This window comes from Neomonachus schauinslandi, chromosome 15 (assembly GCF_002201575.2).
Source record: "Neomonachus schauinslandi chromosome 15, ASM220157v2, whole genome shotgun sequence".
NCBI lineage: Eukaryota > Metazoa > Chordata > Mammalia > Carnivora > Phocidae > Neomonachus > Neomonachus schauinslandi.
The window spans coordinates 49,750,848-49,759,079 of NC_058417.1; positions in this window are offsets into that span (position 1 = coordinate 49,750,848).

An 8,232-nucleotide genomic window follows, 5' to 3' on the forward strand; every position below is an offset into this window, starting at 1 on the left:
CAACAGAGAGACAGGACTGGGTTTTCTGTTGGAATGCCATAAATACCAAACTTGAAGAAGGTCAAAAGTCATGGCACATATGTTTTCCATAGATGACATTTGTTTTGGAATGCACACCTAGGTTCAATCAAAGCAGCTCCCAAACCAGACTATGTGGAAGCTACTAAAGGTCAGTCATAGGTAACCTGGCATTTAATGACTGAGCCACCCAGGCGCCCCTGGTAACCTGGCATTTAGAAAGCAAGGTGGGTGACTAGAACATAATGACTCCTATTCTTAATGATACTTGTAGCTTTTCTGGGCAGTTCTGCCATGTCTCCCTGAAGGTTATGTCCAGACAATTAGATTCTAGAAGGGAACTTTCAAACAAGTCTGGGAAATTACCAATCTAATAATTTATGGTTAAAGAAAATGGCAGCCTCTCTCTCTCTCTCTCTCTCTCTCTCATCATTTAGATCTATACTTGAATGGACTGTAGTCATAGCTAGAAGCACTGAAATTAAATATGTATTGAGTACCAGCACCGTGAAAGGAGATTTGGGAACACAACTTCATTTAATCTTCATGGCAATTGTATTATTTGCATTTTTCAGATGGGCAAATCATGGCTCAAAGAGGATAAGACACTTATGCACAAGTGCCTAGTCTCACTAATGATTAAGCAGATATCTGAACTCAATCTCAGTGTCTCAATTCTTGAAATGCTAAGATAGTAGATCTCTATCTTGAGGATATATAAGAATCAGCTGGGGCTGGGGAGAGGGGGAAGGGGATCAAAATGATTGAGGTGAAGTCCAAGGATCTGCAGGTGTAACGTTCTCCCCTAGGATTTTGCAAGCAGGTTGGTGGTAGACTACACTTTAAGAAACACTGCTTTGGGGGTGCCTGGGTGGCTCAGTTGTTAAGCGTCTGCCTTCGCTCAGGTCATGATCTCAGGGTCCTGGGATCGAGCCCCGCATCGGGCTCCCTGCTCTGCGGGAAGCCTGCTTCTCCCTCTCCCACTCCCCCTGCTTGTGTTCCCTCTCTCGCTGTGTCTCTCTCTGTCAAATAAATAAAATCTAAAAAAAAAAAAAAAAAAGAAAGAAACACTGCTATGTTCTACTGCTTGCGGAGGTACCTTAATGAGGTTTTGGAGTTCATGAAAATGAATTATTAAGAACTGGCTAGGGCCATCTATTTAGGTAAATCTACATCATAAACATCTGACCGCCCTTCTTAAATCCACCCATTTGAAAGGACCATTTCCTTGGGTCTTAAAATCTAACAACATAGGCCTTAAAGTAGTAAAGTTGCAAAATAGCACAACTTTTAACATTTTCTTTCCAAAGTTATTGAAAATATTAAGATAAAAGAAAGATGCCTAAAGCAGACTTTGGAATAGCCAGCCAAGAAATGAAGGTATTAACAGTTTAATATGTTTTGGAATGGGGAAGGGAGAAAAGCGGGCACTGAGAGGGAGGATTGCATTTGATGCCTGTTTAATTTTAACTTTGCTTTATGTATCCCTGATTTGTTACCAACTGCTTTCATGATTTCTGCAATTGGTCTCCAGTGGCCAAATCTGACCCGATTCCCTCTCCATCCCAACCCCCCCCTTGTTTTAAATGAGATCTGGTTTTACTTAGATGAATTAAATGTCACTATATTTGTTTCTGTGAATTGTTCCAGCAAAAATTACAGCATCAATGTCTGACTTTAAATGTCTGTAGGACTGTCTGCCTCTCTGGGCTATTTATAGTTGCCTTTTAAAGGCCCTAATAAATGCTTTTAGATTGCTATTGGTTTGCTTTCCCTTTTGGAGCCTCAGAATTAGTACCAACTGAAATTACCTGCTTTTCTTTCTTTGCTAAAGCAATGCATGTTCCCTGTAAAATATAAATAAGCAAAGAGAAGAAAAAGGAAGAGCAAAAAATCATCACACCAGACAGAGAGGGCCACAATTAACATTTTGTTGTATAGCATTCTGTCTGTTATACCAAAAAAAAAAAAAAAAAAAATCATGCAAGCTGTTTTACAGCTCTTTTTTTTAGCCCTGTTTTATTTTTTCCACCGGATGATATGTTTCACAATGTTTCTCATTCTACTCTATCACTTTTAATGGCAATATTAAAAGTACCGAGTAATATTATGATTGTACCATTATCTATGAAACAATCCCACATTTAGTAGATGGCTAGGCCAGGGCCAAAATTTGCTACTACGAATAGTTGTACAAATCAGCCATGTCGCTATGCTCATCCCTGATGATTTCTTTAGGATAAACTGACACAAATGGAGTTGCTGGATCAGAGGCTGTTGCAAACTCCTAGATGCCACTTCGTGCCATCTTACCTCCAGAAACAGCTCAAATTAAATAGCATAATATATATTATATTTGAACATATCTTTAAAATGACGATATAATTACATGCATCGGTGTTGGGAGAACCACACTTCTAATAATGCAATCGTTGCTTTAATAAACTTTACGAAATACTTCTTAGTGCCAAGATCATTTTTTTTTTTTTTCCAACTCCAGATTTCCGGAGTTCTGCAGCACAATTAAGGGGCATTAGCATAGTGAAATCTGCAGTCCTAGGGAAGCTGCTAGCCTGAAGTAAACAGTATGATATATATATTTTTTAACTATGTGTGAACTGGAAGCTAGGATAGGGGAGAAGCAAGGTAAATGGAAGGAACTGAGAGCTGATGTTTGCAGAACCATCAGCATTGATGTTTTAACACTTCGAGGAATGCTGATGCTTTTACTAGGACTAAATCTCCTTAAGGATGTATTAGTTCATTCCTTCAGTGTCTACTTAGTGAGTACCTGCACGTTATGTGTTACTCTGGCTGCTGGAGCTACAGTAGCAAAGAAGTCAAGGGGATCTTTTTTTTTTTTTTTTTTTATTCTTATTTTAATCCCCATACATTACATCATTAGTTTTAGATGAAGTGTTCCATGATTCATTGTTTGTGCATAACACCCAGTGCTCCATGCAGAATGTGCCCTCCTCAATACCCACCACCAGGCTAACCCATCCTCCCACCCCCCTCCCCTCTAGAACCCTCAGTTTGTTTTTCAGAGTCCATCGTCTCTCATGGTTCGTCTACCCCTCCGATTTCCCCCGCTTCATTCTTCCCTTCCCGCTACCTTCTTCTTCTTCTTTTTTTTTTTCTTAACATATATTGCATTATTTGTTTCAGAGGTACAGATCTGAGATTCAACAGTCTTGCACAATTCACAGCGCTTACCAGAGCACATACCCTCCCCAGTGTCTATCACCCAGTCACCCCATCCCTCCCACCCCACCCCCCACTCCAGCAACCCTCAGTTTGTTTCCTGAGATTAAGAATTCCTCATATCAGTGAGATCATATGATACATGTCTTTCTCTGTTTGACTTATTTCACTCAACATAATACCCTCCAGTTCCATCCACGTCATTGCAAATGGCAAGATCTCATTCCTTTTGATGGCTGCATAATATTCCATTGTATATATATACCACATCTTCTTTATCCATTCATTTCTCGATGGACATCTTGGCTCTTTCCATAGTTTGGCTATTGTGGACATTGCTGCTATAAACATCGGGGTGCATGTACCCTTTCGGATCCCTACTTTTGTATCTTTGGGGTAAATACCCAGTAGTGCAATTGCTGGATCATATGGTAGCTCTATTTTCAACTTTTTGAGGAACCTCCATACTGTTTTCCAGAGTGGCTGCACCAGCTTGCATTCCCACCAACAGTGTAGGAGGGTTCCCCTTTCTCCGCATCCCCGCCAACATCTGTCGTTTCCTGACTTGTTAATTTTAGCCATTCTGACTGGTGTGAGGTGGTATCTCATTGAGGTTTTGATTTGGATTTCCCTGATGCTGAGCGATATTGAGCACTTTTTCATGTGTCTGTTGGCCATTTGGATGTCTTCTCTGGAAAAATGTCTGTTCATGTCTTCTGCCCATTTCTTGATTGGATTCTTTGTTCTTTGGGTGTTGAGTTTGATGAGTTCTTTATAGATTTTGGATACTAGCCCTTTATCTGATATGTCATTTGCAAATATCTTCTCCCATTCTGTCGGTTGTCTTTTGGTTTTGTCGACTGTTTCCTTTGCTTTGCAAAAGCTTTTTATCTTGATGAAGTCCCAATAGTTCATTTTTGCCCTTGCCTCCCTTGCCTTTGGCGATGTTTCTAGGAAGAAGTTGCTGCGGCTGAGGTCAAAGAGGTTGCTGCCTGTGTTCTCCTTTAGGATTTTGATGGACTCCTGTCTCACATTGAGGTCTTTCAACCATTTGGAGTCTATTTTTGTGTGTGGTGTAAGGAAATGGTCCAGTTTCATTCTTCTGCATGTGGCTCTCCAATTTTCCCAACACCATTTGTTGAAGAGACTGTCTTTTTTCCATTGGACATTCTTTCCTGCTTTGTCAAAGATGAGTTGACCATAGAGTTGAGGGTCCATTTCTGGGCTCTCTATTCTGTTCCATTGATCTATGTGTCTGTTTTTGTGCCAGTACCATGCTGTCTTGATGATGACAGCTTTGTAATAGAGCTGGAAGTCCGGAATTGTGATGCCGCCGGCTTTGCTTTTCTTTTTCAACATTCCTCTGGCTATGCGGGGTCTTTTCTGGTTCCATACAAATTTTAGGATTATTTGTTCCATTTCTTTGAAAAAAGTGGATGGTATTTTGATGGGGATTGCATTGAATGTGTAGATTGCTCTAGGTAGCATGGACATCTTCACAATATTTGTTCTTCCAATCCATGAGCATGGAACGTTTTTCCATTTCTTTGTGTCTTCCTCCATTTCTTTCATGAGTATTTTATAGTTTTCTGAGTACAGATCCTTTGTCTCTTTGGTTAGATTTATTCCTAGGTATCTTATGGTTTTGGGTGCAATTGTAAATGGGATCGACTCCTTAATTTCTCTTTCTTCTGTCTTGTTGTTGGTGTATAGGAATGCCACTGACTTCTGTGCATTGATTTTATATCCTGCCACTTTACTGAATTCCTGTATGAGTTCTAGCAGTTTTGGGATGGAGTCTTTTGGGTTTTCCACATAAAGTATCATATCATCTGCAAAGAGTGAGAGTTTGACTTCTTCTTTGCCAATTTGGATGCCTTTGATTTCTTTTTGTTGTCTGATTGCTGTGGCTAGGACTTCCAATACTGTGTTGAATAGCAGTGGTGATAGTGGACATCCCTGCCGCGTTCCTGACCTTAGGGGGAAAGCTCTCAGTTTTTCCCCATTGAGAATGATATTCGCTGTAGGTTTTTCATAGATGGCTTTTATGATATTGAGGTATGTACCCTCTATGCCTATACTCTGAAGAGTTTTGATCAAGAAAGGATGCTGTACTTTGTCAAATGCTTTTTCTGCATCTATTGAGAGGATCATATGATTCTTGTTCTTTCTTTTGTTAATGTATTGTATCACATTGATTAATTTGCGGATGTTGAACCAACCTTGCAGCCCAGGGATAAATCCCACTTGGTCATGGTGAATAATCCTTTTAATGTACTGTTGGATCCTATTGGCTAGTATTTTGGTGAGAATTTTTGCATCCATGTTCATCAAGGATATTGGTCTGTAATTCTCCTTTTTGATGGGGTCTTTGTCTGGTTTTGGGATCAAGGTAATGCTGGCCTCATAAAATGAGTTTGGAAGTTTTCCTTCCATTTCTATTTTTTGGAACAGTTTCAGAAGAATAGGTATTAATTCTTCTTGAAATGTTTGGTAGAATTCCCCTGGGAAGCCATCTGGCCCTGGGCTTTTGTTTTTTGGGAGATTTTTGATGACTGCTTCCATTTCCTTAGTGGTTATAGGTCTGTTCAGGTTTTCTATTTCATCCTGGTTCAGTTTTGGTAGTTGGTACATCTCTAGGAATGCATCCATTTCTTCCAGGTTATTTAATTTGCTGGCATAGAGTTGCTCATAATATGTTCTTATAATTGTTTGTATTTCTTTGGTGTTGGTTGTGATCTCTCCTCTTTCATTCATGATTTTGTTGATTTGGGTCATTTCTCTTCTCTTTTTGATAAGTCTGGCCAGGGGTTTATCAATCTTGTTAATTCTTTCAAAGAACCAGCTCCTAGTTTCGTTGATCTGTTCTACTGTTCTTTTAGTTTCTATTTCATTGATTTCTGCTCTGATCTTTATTATTTCTCTTCTCCTGCTGGGTTTAGGCTTTATTTGCTGTTCTTTCTCCAGCTCCTTTAGGTGTAGGGTTAGGTTGTGTACTTGAGACCTTTCTTGCTTCTTGAGAAAGGCTTGTATTGCTATATACTTTCCTCTTAGGACTGCCTTTGCTGCATCCCAAAGATTTTGAATAGTTGTGTTTTCATTTTCATTGGTTTCCATGTAGTTTTTTAATTCTTCTTTAATTTCCTGGTTGACCCATTCATTCTTCAGTAGGATGCTCTTTAGCCTCCATGTATTTGAGTTCTTTCCGACTTTTGTCTTGTGATTGAGCTCTAGTTTCAAAGCATTGTGGTCTGAAAATAGGCAGGGAATGATTCCAATCTTTTGGTACCGGTTGAGACCTGATTTATGACCTAGGATGTGATCTATTCTGGAGAATGTTCCATGGGCACTAGAGAAGAATGTGTATTCCGTTGCTTTGGGGTGGAATGTTCTGAATATGTCTGTAAAGTCCATTTGGTCCAGTGTGTCATTTAAAGTCTTTATTTCCTTGTTGATCTTTTGCTTAGACGATCTGTCCATTTCAGTGAGGGGGGTGTTAAAGTCCCCCACTATTATTGTATTGTTGTCGATGTGTTTCTTTGCTTTTGTTATTAATTGGCTTATATAATTGGCTGCTCCCATGTTAGGGGCATAGATATTTACAATTGTTAGATCTTCTTGTTGGATAGATCCTTTAAGTAGGATATAGTGTCCTTCCTCATCTCTTATTACAGTCTTTGGTTTAAAATCTAATTTGTCTGATATAAGGATTGCTACCCCAGCTTTCTTTTGGTGTCCATTAGCAGGGTAAATGGTTTTCCACCCCCTCACTTTCAATCTGGGGCTGTCTTTGGGTCGAAAATGAGTCTCTTGCAGACAGCATATCGATGGGTCTTGTTTTTTAATCCAGTCTGATAGCCTGTGTCTTTTGATTGGGGCATTGAGCCCATTTACATTCAGGGTAACTATTGAAAGATAGGAATTTAGTGCCATTGTATTGCCTGTAAGGTGACTGTTACCGTATATTGTCTGTGTTCCTTTCTGGTCTATGTTGCTTTAGGCTCTCTCTTTGCTTAGAGGACCCCTTTCAAGATTTCCTGTAGGGCTGGTTTTGTGTTTGCAAATTCCTTTAGTTTTTGTTTGTCCTGGAAGCTTTTTATCTCTCCTTCAATTTTCAATGACAGCCTAGCTGGATATAGTATTCTTGGCTGCATATTTTTCTCATTTAGTGCTCTGAATATATCCTGCCAGTCCTTTCTGGCCTGCCAGGTCTCTGTGGATAGGTCTGTTGCCAATCTAATGTTTCTACCCTTGTAGGTTACATATCTCTTCTCCCGAGCTGCTTTCAGGATTTTCTCTTTGTCTATGAGACTCGTAAGTTTTACTATTAGATGTCGGGGTGTTGACCTATTTTTATTGATTTTGAGAGGGGTTCTCTGTGCTTCCTGGATTTTCATGCCTGTTTCCTTCCCCAAATTAGGGAAGTTCTCTGCTATAATTTGCTCCATTATACCTTCTGCCCCTCTCTGTCTTTCTTCTTCTTCTGGGATCCCAATTATTCTAATGTTGTTTCATCTTATGGTATCGCTTATCTCTCTAATTCTGCCCTCGTGATCCAGTAGTTGTTTATCTCTCTTTTTCTCAGCTTCTTTATTTTCCATCATTTCATCTTCTATATTACTGATTCTCTCTTCTGCCTCATTTATTCTAGCAGTTAGTGCCCCCATTTTGGATTGCACCTCATTAATAGCCTTTTTGATTTCTACTTGGTTGGATTTTAGTTCTTTTACTTCTCCAGAAAGGGTTTCTCTAATAACTTCCATATTTTTTTCAAGCCCAGCTAGTATCTTTAAAGTGATGATTCTGAACTCTAGATCTGACATTGTACTAATGTCCGTATTGAGTAGGTCCCTGGCAGTCGGTACTACCTCTTGTTCTTTTTGTTGAGGTGATTTTTTCCGTCTTGTCATTTTGTGCAGAGGAGAATAGATTAATGAGAGAACAAAATGCTAGCAGAGTAACCACGTCCCCAGAAAATATACTCTAAACAAATCAGAAAAAACCTGAAGC